The following is a 21,566-nucleotide window of genomic DNA, read 5'->3' as shown; positions in this document are numbered from 1 at the left end:
TTTCTCTTAGAACGAGTAATAATAGGACATTTCCATAGTGCTTGGGAGCTTCTATAGCACTCCCAGACCTTCAGCTTATCTTGCTCCTCACATTACGCAATTAGTATTAAACCATTTCACAAATTTAGGAATTTGAACTTAGAGCAGATAAGTGTCTTACTTAATATCACACAGTAAGAGTTGAAAGATTTTCAACCTAAGATTTCTTACCTTGAAACCCTTTCGAACAATTCATCATTTTTAAACTACCATGTATAAACTTTTATAAAGAGTAGACATTTAAAAATATATTTAATCAAACCAATTTTAGAAAACAAGATAGATATCTTTGTCTTATGATGGATCTCCAACTGTTTCACTGCTGAAGCAAGTGCCTATCAATACAAGAATATATTTAAGTTACTCGTGATATTGATATAAAGGCATGGAAATAACTACTTGCTGTTTTGCTTGGGGAAAATAAAAGCGTACAGTCCTATTTAAAAAAAAAAAAAGGAATGCTGATGCCATGGTTTTATTATTAGCCTTAGGAAGCAAGATCTAAATAAAAATTTGGTGTGGGGGCTGGCAAAAGCTTTCTCCTTCTTATTCTTTTATTTTTTTTTAATTCAAAGCTAGCTTAGCATTTTTATGTGGGAATGTTAATACAAGAACCTCATTTTAATTCAACAAGTTAGCAGTACAATGTATCACAAAGTATGTTTCTGCAACATTCTCTGAAGTGGAGTCATTCACAAATTGCCTGGGTGGTTCAAAACATGACAAAATGCTGACTCTTCCTATCTGTTTTACATACATTGGTGTTTTATACTCACAAGCCAAGAGCAGCAGTAGAGAGCTTGGGTATCCCTAATTACCAGTATTTTTTTCAAGAAATTTAGGTCAAACATGGAGCAAAACTGCTTGCAGCTAGACAATAGCTTCCGTTTGATGCACATTTTGAAAATGATAGACTAAGTAAACCAAGGTGTCCTCTTAGAAGATATGCAGCAGAGAACCTGATTCTCTGTGGAGACTGGTGGCCTGGCAACCTCTGACTTACTTTGGGATGAGGATAAACTTTGTGAAAATTGCAAAACTCTCCCCTCTTTTCCTCCTATCCATACTTCTTGTAGAGAGAGAATGAGATCCCAAGTACTGACAAGGGCTTTGAAAGTGTGTTTAGAGCATACCACTGAACAACTTCAAAAAGAAACTAACTCCATATATATTTTAAAGGCAGCAATTTATTTAACAGAGTCAATTCCATGAACACAGAAAAAAATGTCTTCTTACCTTTAATAAGACTTGGAACATATATCTCTTTAATGCAAATCTTTTTGGCATAATAATTATCCTTTTGCCATAACCTATAAGCCACATTTATATTCTAGCAAAACCCTTTTCATTTTTTGTTCCCTTTTTTTCTTTATTCTCAGAATTATAATTGTATTGTCTTTTATTATTATTATTAAGGAACTGAGAAGATTGAAATCTTAGTTCCCTCTCCCTCCAAAAAAAAGAAAATTTAACATGATTGTTAATTATTATGATAACGATTGAAAGTTAGTATCTGGATATTCCCCCAAAGGAAAGATTTCATATAATAGTATTTTATGCAATTACCACAACCTACCTGACCATAAGAACCAATATTCCATCACAGACGGTCACTATAAAGAGAAGCAAGTGCCATTCTTCTTACTGCTCATTAGCTGAATCCCTTTCCAATGTTTGCAAAGCCCCCCCCCCACCCTATGAATACCCTTAGACTGTAGAATCTGAAAGTGATCGAGATACACATCTGTAACTCCCATGCATGTAGTTAGTAAGCACATGACCTAGGCCTACCAATAAGTGTACTTACCAAAGTTTTGAAGCAAGAGAGAGTGAAACAAAAGGGTGGTGGAATAACTGGAGGTAGTGATATTATTTGGGGTCCAGAGCTAGTGGTGTTGATGCACAGGCTTCCTTGACTAATATTCATCGATGGCAGCAGGGTAACTAAACTGTACCATTTCTGGGGCAGACTTTTTCTAGCTGCATCATCCTCAATGTAAGTATCCATTCTTCTTATTGATTACATAAGTAGCAATATTCTCTTAATAAAATGTGTTTCTGCTTAAATCATCCACAGTTTTTGTTAAAAACAAAACAAAAAAAAAAACAAAACTCTCAGAACCCTGCTTGATTCAGCAAGATTGTTTTGCTTCCATTTAGGAGTTCTGTCTGTGTACTTACATCCATTTTGTGAGCTTTTGAATTCAAGGGATCTAAAACACTACAAACAAGGCAGCAAATGTGGATTGCCACCCAGTATAATACCTCAAATATATTGAACACTGAGCATTTAAAAACTAAAAATAAACAACTCTCAAAAATTACAGATACCAAATATTATATATAAGAAGGAGATAAAAAAAAGAATGTCATTATCTTGTAGTAACTAATCTGAAACAGGTTTAAATCAGAAGTTAAACACAAAATGCCCCATGATATTCTTTTCATTAAATGAAGTGTGTTTTAAGAACTTAGCCAAGGCAGATTTGACTCTATACCTTATCTCATTTCTGGTTGAAAACTCCATCTTTAAGGAGATATCAACCCTTATGCTTTCTAAAAATCATAATAAAGTCAAAGTAGAAAAATGCTGGAGGAAAAGATATTTTTTTGTGGCTTAGGTTACAAAGAATCTCGTTGGGGGAAAACATACTTTAATTTTCATTAAAGAGCACAAGTAGAGAAAAGAACATGGTATACTTTTACAAAGGGGGTGCCAGTAGTAAAATCTATAATAGGGGGAAAAAATCTTTAAAAAGCATCACTCAATTCTTTCTCTGATAATTGGAAGAAAGTTTGGCCCTCCAAAGTCTGTATTCTAAGTATGCTATTTTAAACTTATTGCATATTTTCTAAACCTATTCGGTTTAACCAAACCAGCATAAGCCATGGTTATTTCTACATGGTCAAAAGGATTTTTCTGTACTCAGTTTCATTTCATTTTAGTATACAATGCTTACCTCATACCAAGAAATCTATCTTTTTTAGAATCGAGGTACACAATTCACCTGCTTTCATAAGTTTCTTAGCCTTATCTGTGTCTAGTCTAGTGTCTAGTATGATGCTATGATAATTTTCATTAGAAGAAAATGCATTATTTGGGATGCCTGGGTGGCTCAGCCATTGAGCGCCTGCCTTCAGCTCAGGGCGTGATCCTGCAGTTCCCGGGGACTGAGTCCCACATCAGGCTTCCTGAGGGGAGCCTGCTTCTCCCTCTGCCTGTATCCCTGGCTCTTTCTGTGTGTCTCACGTGAATAAATAAAATCTTTTTTTAAAATGTATTATTTTTTTCATGAAATCACCTTTAATATTCTTCAGATATGCATGTTATGGCTAATATATTTAGAATTGTAAGACATCTTCAAAAAAATTAAGATAATTTAGTACACTGATTATTATCCTTTGAAAAGAAAAATAAATCCACATTGTAATGGCAGTATCTAGTCAAAAGCATGACTAGAAATCATTGATCAGTAATGTCCAAGTAAAAAAGTATGAGGTTTCTTTTTCAAAAAAAATGGTCCAAATTATTTAAGATTTTTATTTTCTACTTATCTTCCAGATGATTTTATATGAAGAGGAAGATTAATGCTATACAAAACATTTCAGCAACATTTTCCACCTACTGCTCTCAGACTACCCAGGATGAGACATCAGTATTAAAAATTTAAAAATTAATACTTGAGGCACTTCCAATTCACAAATATGTGGAAATCTGCTAATAAAATATTTGAGAAAATTAGACTTGAGAGAATTCACTTAAAGCTCACTCTGCGCGTGTAAGTAGATGAGGGCGACCAGAAAATGAGGAGCTTTAGCAGTGATCACAGCAAGAAGCTTCAACTTTTTTAGCTGTCTTAAACAATGTTTCTTTATTTGAAGGGTGTGCTCCAAAAAAATTCTAGGGAATACTCTTCTCTCATGCTCCTGGACAGACACTCAGAGGTGGCGAGGTTTGGATTCTCATCTCATCAGCTAAATTATCAATAAATAACAATGGCTAGGGCAGCCCGGGTGGCTCAGCGGTTTAGCGCCACCTTCAGCCCAGGGCCTGATCCTGGAAACCTGGAATCGAGTTCCGCGTCGGGCTCCCTGCATGGAGCCTGCTTCTCCCTCTGCCTGTGTCTCTGCCTCTCTCTCTCTTTCTCTCTCTCTCATGAACAAAATAATAAATAAATAAATAAATAAATAAATAAATAAATAAATAAATAAAACAATGGCCATTTTAAGTATAGAAGGACAAAATTTTGTGACCATGAGAGCTGGAAATCCAGGCTGGAAAAGAATTGAAGGGAGGTGGTCGGAGATAAGCATTAAGGAGGGAACAAGGAAAGGTGGAATTGGTAACTTTAAGCTACTCTCCTGGGCATTTCCTGATTCTGTGCCTCTGAAGCTTCCAATCTCAGCGGATAAATTTGGATTTAACTTTATAAAGTGATAAAGAAATTCTATCTAAAATTTTTGTTATAATAAATTTAAAGCAGGAAGCCCCTGTTTGCATTGCCACCTGCAAATTAAATGATTTAGAAATACTACACTTTTCTTATGGCTTTTGTGAGAAATGACCAAATTTCTTGCTAAATGTCCCCAGAAGAAATAATTGCAACTTTTGCTAAATCCCCCTGATTCTTGCAAAGGAAAAAAAAAATAGTTCGAAATACAGTTTCATGGTATTATTTGACTGAGATACATGCATACCATGCCCAAAAGGACCATTCATGGGTTGTTTTGGTTACTTATATTTACTAAATATTTATGTTAAGTGTTACTGATTTGAGTCTAGTTGAGATCAGTTCCTAAATGAAACACTTAAATTACAAAACAGGGCATAAATTACTCCTCTTTCAGAGGGGAAATACATCTTGGAAATATTGTTACAGATTTTTAGAGTCTTATCATCTTTGCACTAGATTCATATACGTACATTTTTGCCAATTGATTTCAAGACTAGCACAGTGACAGCTTACAAAATCTTGTACATATATATCCATTTTTTCCTATGAGAAGAATGTGTTTCTCTTTTATAGCTATGATTCAAATAATAAGGGCTATATAATTTGCCAAATCAAACCTCTTCTGGATCACAAAGGCTCTAGTTATTCCCTTAAAACCAAGTGTTTCATAGATGAACAGTGCTCTCCTGTGATCAAAGAAAGGAACTGCTTGCATCATAAAACAGGTAATTACTGTCTTTTTATTGCCAATGTGTCCCCTCCTGTTTTCCTACAGTTATTAGCAGGATTATTTTATATGTATTATGCCCATTATCTCTCTGAGGAAGCCTTCATTTTTCCTTTCCAAAGTAAACATGCTACTATACTAATTATTTTATTCACATAATTATAATTGAAGTTCTTTTAGCTCCTTTTTACCCTTGTTCAAGTCATACAGAAACAATAGTTGTGAAAAGAATAAATCTTTCTAGAACATATTACATAAATGCTGGCAAATTGAAAGATACATTACTTGCAAAACTGCCCCACATAAACCAACAAGAGCTTATAAAATTAGAACCTTGAATTCTGCAGTTTGGTCAGCCCTGCCTTTTATCAGAAAGCAAGAAAGATTCATGCTATAGCTTCAGGAAAAGAGCTTCTGAGGATACTTGCCATTTTAAATGCCCACAATTTGCAAAGCATCAAATAGCACTTATTCTCAAACAATTTCTATTTCTATTAAAAAAATAGAGGTTTAGGCTTCCACCAATGCTATTTATATTCATGAGAGGAGTTTCCTGAGGTTTCTGTAAAACTACCATAATTTCCACTGACACATTTATCTAACAGTTGATGTCATTTTGGAGAGAAAAGGAGGGCAGCTAGGAAACTTGTTCCCTGTGAGCACTGATCCAGAACACACTGCAAACAGGTCTGTCAAAGCAGCCTTCTTTGGGGAGAGTAAACCCAATTGCTACATAATCAGGCTCTGGCACCTAGATTAATGTCTTACAGAAAAGACTAAAATGTGTGCCTCTCTTAAGATGGTGGACATGTATCTGTCACATAAAACAGTGCAGAATTTCTGAGAAACTCTTTTATCATATCAAAATTGATATACAGTTAGTTACTGAATATTTGGATTACATATGGATAATACACACATATCAATGTATAAATAATATAAGTATTAATTGTGGTGAAGTTGGTATATACCATCTGTGGATATATTTGGGGCCACAATCACAGCTGGCAAACATTAGAGTGACCACCTGCCATGTACTTGCCAAAGTCACTACTGATGGTGCTAACAGCAGTGGAACAGGGATCAATTTCCCAGAGAGAGAGAGAGAGTAAGTCAGACCCTATGGGAAAAAACAATCTCAGGGAGGCATACAAGAATTTGACTTGTGTACTAGAGTGTAGATCATGTTAGTTGAGCAAAGAGAACACCAACATCTAGGGAAAGAGCTTAACAGACATGCTAATGTTCATTAATTAAATCAATGCCCCATTGGATCAATTTGTTACCTGAGACTTTTAGGAAGACAAAGAGAATTTCCTGGACATGAAATCACAAGGCAGTAAAATCTCAGGTATCAGCAGTGATGGTAAAATTTGGGGTAAAATATCAGAGGGGATGGGGAGTAGTACAACCCAGAAAATAAGTCATTTTTTCACATTAATAATACTCTTTCAATTAGCAAAAAATAAAATAAAACAAAACCTAGGAACTATTTTCCAGAAAAGAGAAATCGCCTAAACAAAACCCGTATGTAGTGGATAACTGCACATCCTGCTCCTCTCTGCACCACATCCCTACCACAATATACACCCACTTAAAGTTTCCTGGTATTAACAATTGACATATGCAGCAACAAAGTGAATATTAATAATATGACTCCTTGGCAGAGTCACTTGGTTCAGAAATGGGAACATGACCAAGGTCTAGCCAAGGAAACTCTCTTCTAAAATTTGGTATTACGGGTGCCTGGGTGGCTCAGTCAGTTAAGTGTCCAGCTCTTGGTTTTGGCTCACATCGTGATCTTGCAGTCATGAGACTGAGGTCCATGACAGGCTCCATGCTGAACGTGAAGACCGCTTAAGATTCTCCCTTTCTTCTCCTTTTGCCCCTCCACCCCCACTCTTCCTGTCATGTATACTCTCCCACTAAAATAAATAAAAAATAATAAAAAATAAAATAAAGTAAAATTTGGAACTGAAACTAATAGAGAACATAGGAGCCTCAGAAATTCTTAATTGCTATTTTTCAAAGTAGGCTAGCTAATCTAGACAGAGTGTGAGGACAAAATCAAGGAGAAAAGAAGGAAGCAGATATTCAAAATATGTTTAGGTGAAACAAGGAGAAAAAGAATCTTTACTGTCTTCAAATCATTGGTCTCAGTAGGTCTTGGTGTCCACCTACGTTCATGTCTTAGGCTGTAATGCACATCATGCTTTTTTTCTTAAACCCCCCATTTTTGTAGAAGCTAGTAAAAATATGATTCTTGTGCTTGCAATGAAAAAGTTTGAACTAATGCACTTGCTAAGAATTTCAAAAATATGCTAGTTAACTGGGACCTATAGATTGTTCTATGGATAACTATCTTAATATTAATGGCTTGGTAACTATATAAAGATCATTCCATTTACTAAATTGAGCAATTATATTCATTTTATTGTCATATGTCTCAAAAAATAATTATTTCAGGTACTATTTATATGAAACAAGTAATTCCCAATGACAGGTCAAGGTTCAGGGCCAAAAATGAGTACACTAGATAACCAGTGAAAATGTGACAACTCTTTATTCAAAACCATTCACTCATATATGTTATTTATATAAATAAAACTTAATTTCATCTTTCTAAAGTATGACCTAGCAAATATTTGTATATTTGTAAGAGCTATTTAACAGTGCACCAATAGTCTTCAACCCTATAAGAATCCCTCATCAGCCCATGCTATCTTCCCCTTCTGCTAGACTCATCTCAGAATTTAACCAAGGATAAATTTATTTTGGGATTTTTATATATTTATTTCTCTCTTCTTACCCACACACAACACTCATATTGATAGAGTAGGATCTAGAGGACAATATCACACATTAAGAAACAGCAAAATCAAACCAAAGAGACTATGTGTGTGTGAAATGTGGGTGTGTTTGTGTGAATGTAGTAGTGCACACCCAAATTAGTTGTAATTCTCAAGCTGTTATAATAGTTGTAAATATATATTTCTCTAGTTAAAAGCCTAATATTATCTCCTGGGATAGGAAAATTACAGGCTAATCACAAAGCTATAATGAGAATAAAATCTGGACAATGGCCTCTTTGAAGGAAAAAAAAAAAACTTGTCTCCCGTATCCTCAGAGCAGTTAGTGAGATGTAGCAAACTGGGAAGAGAATTGGATTAAGAGGAAAAGAAGAGCCAGATTTAAACCAGATTCTGTTTCTACTATCTGTGTTGACTTTGACTCACTAACCTTATCCGAGCCTTGGTTTCTATACTTCTAAAGTGGATGAAAGAACTCTTGCCATGTAGAACTGTTTTAAGGTTTAAATTTATTCTTTATCCATTAAGCAACTATTTTGGAAATCCCTTTTTCCTATCAGACATATATATGTCTTATAAATGAATGGTAGGAGAAAAGAGAGAAGGAAGGAAGGAAGGAAGGAAGGAAGGAAGGAAGGAAGGAAGGAAGGAAGGAAGGAAGGAAAGAAGGGAAAGAGGAGGAGAAAGGAAACTAAATTACTTTTTATTCTGGATTTCATGCTAGATTTATATTAAACAAAAATTATTGCCTGCTTAAAACCTGGATCTAGGGGCACCTGGGTGGCTCAGTAGTTGGAGCATCTGCCTTTGGCTCAGGTCACGATCCTGGGATCTGGGATTGAGTCCCACATTGGGCTCCCTACAGGGAGCCTGCTTCTCCCTCTGCCTGTGTCTCTGCCTCTCTCTGTCTGTCTCTCATGAATAAATAAATAAAATCTTAAAAAAAAAAAAACCCTGAATCTAGAGACTACTTGGTAAAACAAGAAAAACTATATACAATAGCAGTCAAATTTGTCATGTGAAAATGTTTTAAAGCCATTATTTCGTATTAAAGGGAAAGGGAAAAGGAGAGCACTGTGCATTTTTTCTTGTTTGGTGTTAAAGCAGGATTTTAGAGATGCTCAACTCAAGCATTCAGACAAAAAGATAAAGAGTAAAGGATTGTAATTAACTTGAATTCGCAGAATGATTACCCCTCTATGCCACATTTCCTTGCTTCAAGAGCCCTTGCCAGAAAAAAATTGTTTGTGATTCTCTCTAGTTAAAAAATCTATTTTTTAAATTATTATCTTTACTCCAGAAAGAAATAAGACAAGAACAAGAACTTAAACATTTCAGTTATTCAAGATGAATACGTTCTAGAGATCTGCTGTATAACACAGACCCCTGCTGTAGTAATACAGCATTATATATTTTTAAATATGTTAAGAGGATAGATTTCATGTTACATGTTCTTATGACAAAACATACACAGACACACAAAAACACAAGAAATTTTTGGAAGTTGTAGATATGTTTAGCAACTTGATTATAGTGATGATATCATAAGTGTATGCATATGTTCAAATTTATCAGGATGCTTACATTAAGAGTGTGCAATATTTTTAAATCAACTATATCTCTACAAAGCTAAAAATAATAAAATAATTGAAAGAGAAAAAAAGATAAACAGAATGTGTTTACAGAAGTTCCTCTTCTTACACATCCATACAGCTCAACAAATATTTGTAGAATAGGATGGGTACTATGGAAAGAACTAAATACAGAACTGAAGAAGCCATTGCCTCTAGACAGAGTTACTCAGACAATCTATTGGAGAGATGTAGCAATAAGCAACTGATGTAGGGTGCCTGGCTGGTTCAGTCAGTTAAGCACCCAACTCTTGATTTCAGGGTGGTAGAACTGAGTCCTGCATCAGGCTTTGCACTCAGTGCAGAGTTTGCTTGAGATTCTTTTTCCCTCTCCCTGCTCATGCTCTCTCTCTCTCCCTCCCAATAATTGAATAAAATCTTAAAAAAAAAAAAAAAGCAACTGATCTGATGATCCCTAATGGTCCATTAGAATGAACAAAATTCAATGAGACCCACAAAGATGGCAATGATTAGGTTTGTGAGGACCACATGGAAGCCTCACAAACTAGATTCAAGCTGCTCCTTGAAGTATGAGGAGAAAAGAGACAGACCTGCAACCAATGAACACCCTGTTTTTTCCATTAAGATAGAATTTGTGGCTTAGTGGAAACTTTTAGAAAATGATTAGAGAAATAATGAGGTCTGCAGTCAGGGCATGCCAATGGCTGAAGCAAGGTAAACCTAAAGTTCCTGGACTCACAGTTTTTTGTTCCTTCTTCTATCTTGCAGTCTTCAAAGTCTCAAAGAGAAGAAGCACAGAAAAATAGGAAGAGGGATAGATAAGTCACATTGTTAAGTGGCTCTTGGTCTCCATATTAGAAATAAATTTAAAGCTGTCTTTGGTGAATAGGAATTACCCTTTCACGAATATCTTTGGTGCACCAGGATTCACATATATTATCTTATTTCAATCTAGCCTCTAGTGACAAAAATAGTCACTATGTAAGGGCATTGCTATTGCTGTTGGTTGTCATTATCAAGTTCAAAATACATCTATGACTTTTGTCATTTCTACTATCACAACAAAAATTTTATACTCCCAGATTTTGTCTAGGAGTATAATCACTTATCCTTTATTTTCTGCAAATATCAAGTAAAGAGATATAAAGAACTGTAAAGGGGAAAACGTTGTTAATTCAGTGAAATAGAGGTCCTGAGAATCCAACAACAAACTGATGTGTGTCAGACATTTTTTCACAGTTCTGAACATTTCCTCCATCTTAACATCTGCATGTAAAATAGGAATAAAGTCTGTATATATTTTCCATTTAAAATTAGTTTCCTAAGCTTATAACAAAAGGCTATCAACAAGTATGAAACATCTGAATTGTTAAAATATGCTTATTTCTCAGATCAACAAGTTAAAACAGAGAGATTTAGTGGACAAATTAAAATAAAATTTAAAAAAGAAAGAAAGTTTTAGAGGGCCAAAAGAGCCACACATCACTTACTTTCTTTATTATCTATTACTTTTCTATTGGTTTGATTCCCCTTTCAATTATGTTTGAGATGTGGCTATCTTGATCAAATTCAAGGTTTCCTGACCAAGTGTTGTAAATAAATAATGATATTCTCTTTTACTCTCTTCCTCTGCAGCTAAGGAGATACACAAGGATATTTCCTTTCACACAGCTGCTGAATTATATTTATGTCCTTCCTGTATTTTGTCTTTTGGCTTCTGAAATGCAGTGTTCATATGTTTCAGAGTTCTCTGGGTAGAATCTGATGTAATTTCTGGCAGATGCTTTCAGAGGGTTCCAGGCTGTTGAATTCTGGCACTCGGGGCTTGGGAGGAAGTCAAGCAGATCTTTCATAATAAGGGATTGTTGAAAGGTGCTTTATACACTTCACAATAGCTATGCAGCTATTCTGTGGCACATCCCTCTTAGCCTTGGTGTCTCAACAGTTCTCTCATCTGCAACTGAGTATCCTAGTAGACCTTTATAATCCCTCGAGTATGCTAAAATCCTAGTAACCCAGTAATTACTAGTAGCTTGACAGCTATTCGAGCATGGCTGCCACCGAGTCATATAAGCACACATCAAGAACATGGAAAGATTTTTGAAAAGAATGGTCACATCTCTTTCAAGACATTTTTCCAAAAATATTTTACATACCTAATCTATTTTGATTGCTGTGAGTTATGCAATATTTTTGCCTCACTCTAATTTTTATTTGAGGTGCGTGGTTAAATTCTTTCCAAACCTTTTGTTTTCTAGCTAGTGTAATGTATTATTCTTTGGAGATCCTCCCCATGAAAATTATGTTGAAAGTATGTGCCATAAAGCAGTCACATTTTTTCTAGGTTTAAGAAGTCACTTGGAAAACTCATCATTGTTATTTAACCTCCAAAAATAATTAACAAGTTGATATCTGGTACAGACCACAGAGCTGCAAAAGAACATTATGTAGTACCAAAATGTTACTGTTATCACTTACTATACCAAAAAAGGAAAGAGAGCAGGATACATTGTTCTTGAAGTTTCTCAGAATCTTTTCAGACACTTGATCTTAACCATGTTTTTTAACTTTAGTTTCTGGAGAGACAAATTGTCCCAAATCTCCTTTTAATAAGATTGACCTTGTTCGTTAGCTTGAGGCTGAGTGTTAAGTAAATGAGAAAAATATATTATGGTCCTTGCTTTTGCTCCCAAGGGACCAGTTTAGATGCCATTGTAAACCTGTTCATTTTAAAAATATCTCTAGCTTATTTTAAATTCTCAAGTATTTTATTCAAAGAGAGAGAACATAGAAATTAGCTAACTGAAATAATGTTCTACTAACTCAGATTTAAGTGTACGCTCCTAGATAAAACTGGTGTGTGTGTGTGTGTGTGTGTGTGTGTTTTCAATTGACAGCATTCATCAATAAGGTGAAACCATTTGGCCAGAACTCTGAAGCACTAATTTTCTTCTCTCTCATGCAGTATGAAGTTACTCTTTAGCAAATCAGAAAAACTATATATTATAAAACTTTACCAGACATATGGATTCGAACAGGCATGCCAATATAGCCTAATTATCCTGGCCATTAGCCAGGGAGTAAGTTCACACAATTTAAGGTGGAATTCTTCATATTTTTAACAGCTTTATTGAAATACACTTTACATATCATGAAATTCACCCATTTTAAATTTACAAATCAATGACTTTTATCAACTTTACTGAGTGGTGCAACCATCATCATAAATCAGTTTCAGAATGTTTTCATTCCCCATGACATTTCCTAGGCCCTCTTACTGGTAAGCCTCATTCTAACTCCAGTGCCAGGAAACCACTAATCTACTTTCTGATGCTTTAAATTTGCCTTTTAGAACATTGCATATCAATAGAATCATCCAAACATGGTCTCCTGTGTCCAGATTATTTCGCCTAGTATAATGTCTTTGAGGTTCATTCATGATGTAGCATGTGTCATGAGTTAATTCTTTTTTCATTGTTGAGTTGTATTCCATTATATTGAGACCACATTTGACTATCTATTCAGCAGTTGATCAATATTTACATTGATTCTAGTTTTTAAAATTTTGAGTAATGTTGCTTTAAACATTCATGTGCATATATTTCTATGCACATGTGTTTTCATTTCCCCTTAGTAAATACATTCTGAAGTGGCTACACAAGCAGTGCATGAGGATTCCTATTTCTCCGTATCTTTGGCAATGTTGTTATTGCCTATCATTAATTATAAACATTCCACTGAGTATTAAATAGTATTTGATTGTGGTTTTAATTTGCAATTTTTATTGATTAAGGATGCTGAACGTCTTTGCAATTGGTTACTAGCCATTCACATATACCCCTTAGTGACATATATATTCATATCATACAAGTCCTTTATCATATATGTGTTTTGATAGTATTTTCTCCTAGTATGTCCCTTATCTTTTAATTTTTTTAATGATGTCTTTTGAAGAACAAAATTTTTAATTGTGATGGAGTCTAACTTACCTTTTTTTAAATAGACTTGCTTTAATTATAGTGTCCAGAAAAAATTTGCTTACGGCAAAATCTTGAAAACTTTCTACTATGGTTTCTTCCAAATGTTATATTGTTTTAGAGCTTACACTTAAGCTTATGATAAAATTTCTAGTTAATTTTTGTGTATGATGTAAAATGATTGCATAAATTCATTTATCTGCATGTAGATATTCAGTAGGTTCTATACCGTTAACTATCCTTTCCTCAATAAATTTCTTTGGCACCATTAAATTTTCTGGGATTTAAACTGTGATTCAAACGCATGCTAGATTTTGGCCTTGGGCAAGTTATTTAATAATTCTAAGTCTCAATGCTCTCATCAGTAAAATCTACACTATAAAATTCTTGTGTATACTCCCACTTTGTGAACTTTAGAGTTAAATGAGTTAATAGATGTTTATAGAAGTTTTAGAACAGGGCCTACAACACACTAAACACTCAATAGTGAAACATGAAAATCCTAAGGGATGGCAATCAAGTAACACAATGGAATGTGACTTTAGAAATGATGGGGGAGGTGGTGTTGAGTGTGGGGGTGGGCTAAATGGCTGAAGGAGGTCAAAGGGTACAAACTTCCAGTTACAAAATAAATAATTCATTTGGATGTAATGTACAGCATAGTGAGTATAGTTAATAATGGTGTATTGTATGACACAGACAGTACAAGCTTCTAACAGCAGGTCACATTAACTAGAGGAAAACTGACAAGACCTGGGAGCCCAAAACACTAGGCAAGTAGTTATATTTATTTTCTGCTCCCCATGTTTCGAAATAAGTGAACTAAACTAATGTAACATTTCTGGCTTCTCTTTCCATTCCTATCTAATTATACTTCCCTACAGGAGAAGGCAGATCCTATCAATTGATTACTGATGAAAAAATATACTAAGCATACTCCATTGACTTTCTTTGTTTATTATAGAACCAGCTACCCAATAAGAAGAATGCATAGTCTCCTCCTCCATCACAGAGGCAGACCTTTAGGGGTCTGCTGGCTTCCACTTCACCACGGAGCAAGTCGTTCTTTAGACTTTAAATACAATATTCAAAAATCCAGTTGGCTATATACATAAACTTTATTCTCTACTTTAAGCTTTTATCAAAAGTTAAAGTAGCATTTTTGATCTCCAAATGCCAGACTCCCAGTTGATTCTGATCCATGGATAGATAGCCTCTTCAACACCATCACAATACACAGCTTTTAGGGCTCAAGATGATAGGACTGGTGCAACAAAGTGGATTATAGACAGGGAAAATGAAACCTCCGTTGTCAATGCCCAGGGATCAATGATATGAGGAAAAAAAAGAACTTAAAAAAAAAAAAAAAAACAGAAAACCTGACACGATGAGGCCAGAAAACAGAAATACTTATCCCCAAATCAGGAACATATATATCCTCAAGCATTTGAGATTTTCAAACACAAGGCACCCAAAACTGTGTGTAAATCCTGCTACTCAGTGAGATAAAACATTTCCTTTTTCTTCTATTTTCTTCTAGTTAACCTGATTTTAATTCCAGGGGAAGGGTAAGGTAGCAATCAAATGGCTAGGTACATAGCATAAACATCCAACCAAAGGCATAGCATTACTAGTTCTCAAACTTCATGATATATAATTGTGATGCTTATTAAAAATCCAAGTTTTCATGAGTTACCTAAAGAAACTCTAATGTCATAGGTCCAGGTAGAACTCGGGAATGTGCATTTTAAAAAACATTGATTCAAGTAATTTGCACTTTGATAAACATTTGATAAATGTATGAAGTGCCACAGTGTCATGTGGCAAAGAGAATATCTGCCTTTGCTCTTTTTGCCAAATGGCAAAAAGTCTTAGTTGGACTAAGAGTCCAACTTGGAACAGTTCTGCAGCACAATTGGCATAGATATACCCCCCCCCAAAAAAAATCTTTCCCAAAAATTGATAGGAAAATTGCACGCAGAAAGTTTGAATATTTTCTTCTGAAAAAGTGTCACTTTCTTATCAGTGTCCTAAAAAATTATCATGTGTGGGCCCCTTATCTACAAACAGCAACATCTATTAGACTAACTTAATCCCTTTGGCAACTACTATTTTGCTAGTTCAGTTTCTCAGTCTGGGGTTTGGGGGAAGAGTACTGAAATCTGCCTATATATAAGCAAAAAAAAAAAAAAATCTGAAAATGCTAGTTGTTTGAAGGACTGTATAAGTCTATGTATAAATTTAAGTGACAAAATGCTTCATAAATTCAATGTGTTGTAATGATGAGTTCATCTTATTGGAAAATATCTTGTTTAAAATTACAAAATAAATGAACCCTTGCATGATAACTGAAATTAATAAAAATAACATAGTGAATTTGATATGTTTTAAATAGGACTCTGATTTCTTTGACCTTTCAATCTTAACTATAATATCTTTAGCACAGCCAGGGATTTATGATGTAAAAGTAACTTACTTCCAGAAATTTTCGAAAGCCTAATATGCCATTAAGTATTATCCCTGCCTATTACCACTTCTACAGAAGATGCAACTGGTAGTAACTGAATGAGTAGCAGCCAGTTAGATAAGCCTTTGTTCAAATGTTCAGAAACTTCAACCCTTCAAAGCTAATTTAGCTTTGCTATCATATTCCAAAAAGACTTTAATCAAACACACATAACATTTTATTGAATATATGTATTTAGATTTTTTTCTTCACTAGACTACAAACTTCTTGAAAACAGGCCATCTACACTATTTTTTTCTAGGGAACCTCGAACTACAGCACTTAGCTCACTAAGCAACTGACCTTTAAACTTGGAACATCTTGATTTCAAGTTCTGATCCTGATTCTTATCAGCCATGTGATAAGGCATTTTGCTTAATATTTTAAACCTCTACATTATCATCTTTAAGAAGGAGACAGCAAGACTGTTCTCATATAGTTGTATGAGTCCTTAAATGAGATCATATATATATAGCTGTACCCTGCACGTGGGAATTATGATGAGATAGAAAACTTGTCAGTTGGGACCTCAAAATCCTAAACCCATGATAGCCATCTTTTGCTACAATTGGCGGATATAGGACGTAGAACGAGGACAGTATATATAAAATAACTATTACTCATAGAAAATAACAATTACTCATTTATCCTTTGACTCTAATTCCAGTGCCATCTCCTAGAGAACTTGGTCAAATCACTAATACCCAGAAGCATTCTTTTACATACTCTTGACAAATCAAAGTGGCGAGACTAGACAAAGGCAAATCTTTTACTTATGCCCTACCTTGTCTAAAGAAGGAGAAAGACTCACAATTCTGCTTAGTTTACATAGAGTTCTAAGACAGAGAAGCAATTCAAAGAGGGAAAATGAATTCAAAAGAAAAGATTATAAAAAGCCCAGATGATACAGCATTGGAGTCATTAATCACTTTACTCATCAAGCAAAAACTAAATCTTAGCACTAGCTTAAATTACTTCCATTTTTTGAGTATCCAGCTCTTCCTTGGGTTTGAAATATCAGAGGAGCTGCCTTGAGCACCCCCTAGAGGTTAGAGCACCAGGAAAGAGAGAAATTCAAATTTCTAATTGGAAAATTTTATTAAAATTGACAGAAATTTATCAAACACTAAGAAAAATATGCTTAAACCCTAAGAAAAATACACCTCAGGATCTTATGAAATAAAAGACACAAGAAAGGAATTTCAGATGTTTTTTAAGAAAAACAAATGAATAATAAAATACATGAATTAGATAATCTTGAGACTATTTTTACCTTTAAAGTCAGCAATCCCTTGAAAATAATCAATAATCAATTAACATTTTAATATGAATTTATCACTGAATAAAATGAATGTTTTCTGCACATTGTTAAATCATCTTTAAAAACTAACTTATATTTGGAATCCTGATTCTTAACCATCACTATCTGATTTACTGTCTCTTTACATCTCATCAAAAAGCCATGGAAAAGAAAGAGCCCTATTGGAAAGAAAGAATATTAATCAACATATTGCCAGATCCTGGAGAGAACTGCATCTATAATACATGGATGAAGTTAGGCTAAAGTCATAACTATGCTTCATGCACAATTAGATATTGAAACAGATAGCCAAGGATAGGGAGAAAGTAAAAAGATATTTCAAAGCATTTTACTTCACATTTCTATCAAAAATCAAGGCCAGTATCTAAGAAACTGAATGCAGTCCCTATTTCAGAAAAGAAGGACATTTTCTAAAATTGTCAGGACCTGACGATATGAACAGCTTTCTTCACTTAAAGATGAAAGTCCTTCTAACATAAACAAATAGCAAAAAAGTATAATAGAAAATGGCTCTCCCTGGGAAAACAATCTTACTCTTTGTCTCATCATAGTCTCAACAAATTGTATTTTTAAAAGTCAATTGATAAAATACAGATGACAATAGAGGTGAATATAAATCTAATCTTAATTGAGGAATGAATTTATAAGCTTAAAAATTATGAAAAAACCTTTCAAAGAAAGAAGATGAAAATATAATAAATATTGGACAAAGAATAACTTCAATGTAAAATAAGTCGGCATAAATTGATAAGAAAAACGCTAAAATCCCCTAGTAAATAACAAGTACATGGAAACAACTACATAGAAACACACACACACACACACAAACACACACAGGCAAATGCAACTAGCTAATAACAAATCAATGAATACTTAAATCAGTAAATTCATTGGCAGTTTAAAATAACTACAAAATGTCACATTTTGCCGGTTAGTACTAGGAAAGGGTGTTATGAACTGGGCACTTTATTTTTATATACTACTGGTATTCTAAATAAATATATACCACTTGACTAAATAATTCTATTTTAGGAAGTATGTAACCTAAAACAAACAAAATATATTAATAAAAGTTCATTATAAGAGTTAAAACCTTAACCATGCAACATTGAAAAATAGTAAAATAAGTTATTCTTTGTGGATATAATGTCATTCAAAATCATTAAATGTCATGTTTTGAAGTAATGAAATGATGTAATTTTGGCACATTAACCAAAAGAAGCACTAGTTCATCTACATGAAAAAATATGAATGTTTATAAAAGAATTATTAGAAATATTCTATAATGCTAGGTGTGTTTATACTATAAGTTAAGTATTTTTCACTTATTCCTCTGTATTCCAAATACTATGTCTAATAATTGATTTTATTTATAGACTTACATATATTTTATTTTTCATTTGTTTTAAAATAAAAATATTCATGGCATCTCATTCAAAAAGGTGGAAGTCTCCCTCCCAAAACCTGACCGCCAAGTAATCAGATGTAACCAGAGTTTTTAGTTTATAATAATTCTTTTCAAAGATCTTCTATGTATATAAAATTCTCTTTTTTTCAACACACATGATAGCATATTATGCACACTGCTCTGATGTATATAGAGCACTTGGCTGTATTTACTTAAGCATGTATTTTGGAAATCACTCTACATAAATACATAAGATATAAATGTATAATACTGCTTTCTAGATGTATTCTGTTTTGTTCTTAACACCGCATGTTATCACATTGTAGATTATTTTCAGTATAGCAGGTATGCAATTTCCCACATATGAATATATCTACAGGATATTTAAAGGAATAGAATAATTAAATAACAATTATCACAGTCTCTCTGAAACATTGAACCAAAGTACATAGCTACCATTAATGTATGAATATCATTCTTTTAAACATTTTGGCCAATAATGTTTCTATAAAATTTTTGTATCTTTTCCAGTTGGAAGAAAAGTAATATATTTGATTTAATTTGCATTTTTTTCTTGTTATAAAAAGAAACAAAAACATTTTAATGGATAACTTGAAGATCACTTCTCTAATGATTTTCCCTAGAAATGATCATCGCTGTTCTAAACCCCAAAGTTTTCCCTTATATTTTGACTATTGTGGTTTTTTATTTGTAGACTGCTCACACACTCCAAGTAGATGTTCAAACAGAGCTTCCCTGTGAGCTTAATTTTCCTATTGAATTTAGTCTCCCAAGTGCATGATGCCAAACACATTATTTTGGAAGAGGGTAGATATTTCTGCAGTTCTCACCTTTTAATGGGTTTTTGTTTTACCCTAAAGATTTATGCAGCTCCAACCTAAAACTGCACTCTCTCTTCCCATAGCATGTTAGAATGAGGAAATAGTCTCCTTTTCTCTTCCTTCACATTGAATTTCTTGCCCATAGACATTATGCCCAAGGAGGAAAGCATAAACATTCTGACAAACACAAGCCTGAGCATTCTTAGCTCAATTACTGACCCTAAGCTAGGCTGAACACTCTGAGGATTGGTGTCATAATTTGCTTAAATGTCATGTGAATGCAAGAACATTCTCCATATCTGGAAGGCCTGCTCTCTTGGACAAACCAAAAGAGAATCAAAGAATCTGTCTCAGAGAAGCAGAGAAACAGAATTCTCATGAATGCTTTTCCTCCTACCACATTATCACCTAAGCAACATGTGAGGAACTTTTCAAAATAGTTGCTATTTCCTCAAGGAAAATGCCAAATTAAAAAAAACAAAACAAAACAAAACAAAAAAATGTTTGTCTTTAAGTGCTCTCAGAAATCAAGTGCCATGTGATCATCTGAGGCTGGAGACTGGGACCCTTTCTGATTTGTATCTTAAATCTGAAGACAGCTCATTAATAGGAAGAAGCTTAATTTGTGCATAACAAATCAAAGAGGAGATTCTAAATTAAAACCAAAAAATTGTTCCTGTTCCACTATAAAGGTCAAAAAATTTAACATGACTCTAGATTAGTTTGTTTATATAAAGATAACTACTTTCTTTAATCAGGCTTCTCAAGATAAGTATTTTAATCTGTATCTGCCACAGAAAAGAAGCAGAAGTACAAATAAAAGATTCTTTACCAACATGTTTTATTTCTGTTTTCCAAAAACATGGTTGATGTTTCTTATTCCATTTTCAGTATATCAAGTCATGTCTTTATCCTAGCTCTACCTTTACTTATCAAACCACAGCATTAGAGACATTGAAGAGTATAATCTTCCCTATTATATATAACCTTGCTAATTCTCAGATTCAAGAAAAAAAAAAGTACTTACTAAGAACAAGGTGTTTCAAAGTCTTCCGTTTTCTTGAGTCTTGAGAAAATACCTGAAAATCCTACAAACCCATTCTGTCAAATTTTAGTTTTCCCCCCAAAGTGAAAGAAAGGCTAGTTCCTGCCCTAAATTCTAAAAATGTTCTGCACCTTGTAACTTAATTTTCTTTGTATCAGTTTCAACTTTAGTGTGGGCTGTTAGGACAACTGCTGCCAAAGAGCTCACCATTGTCCTTGCTTGAACATGTTGTAATTAGGTCATTCCATCTACAATTCTAACATCCCACCCATCATTCCACTCACCCTTGAATCATTACCTTTACACGCTTCGATTTACATACCCTTCTGCTATGATTTTTTTTTTTTTTTGAGATTTCTCTGGAAGGAAACTTAGAAATGATATGCTTTGCCCACCTAATTTTGCAGTTGAGAAAACTTCAGCCCTGGAAGAAGTTAAGAAAGCAATGAACAACTATATAGCCATTTTATAGCCATCATCTACCAGTTAGTGACTAACCCGGGTTAGAATCTAGGCATGTATGCCGGCTGTAAGCTCTTTTGCACCACACCCATGCCATGTCCTTACTCATTCTCCTCCCCTCAACAAACTACCACAAAATATTTTCAACTTTCTTTTTTAAATGTGGAATGTATTCAGATCATACTGGAGAATACAAATGACTTAGCCACAATCATTACTAACAGTTTTATTCGAGAATAATTCAAGTTAAGTGACTTAAAGAAGGAATTGTTATGGGAATTCAAAATAAGAACCAGCAAGATCTAGTTAGAAAGAATGTCTACCAAATGCAAATTATTCTTGATTCTTTATGGCCAGACAAAATCTTTCTTCCTGACTTCACA

The 21,566-nt window shown here is 34.0% G+C and overlaps 1 pseudogene; it reads right to left on the bottom strand.

The window, feature by feature from the left end:
- LOC100855601 overlaps positions 1-20,901 on the bottom strand; it is a 130,099-nt pseudogene extending 109,198 nt beyond the window's left edge.
- Positions 20,902-21,566: the final 665 nt, after the last annotated feature.

Source organism: Canis lupus, chromosome 13, assembly GCF_011100685.1.
Source record: "Canis lupus familiaris isolate Mischka breed German Shepherd chromosome 13, alternate assembly UU_Cfam_GSD_1.0, whole genome shotgun sequence".
Classification (NCBI taxonomy): Eukaryota; Metazoa; Chordata; class Mammalia; order Carnivora; family Canidae; genus Canis; species Canis lupus.
Note: the sequence above shows the minus strand (reverse complement) of the source record. Positions and strands in the feature narration are given on the sequence as shown.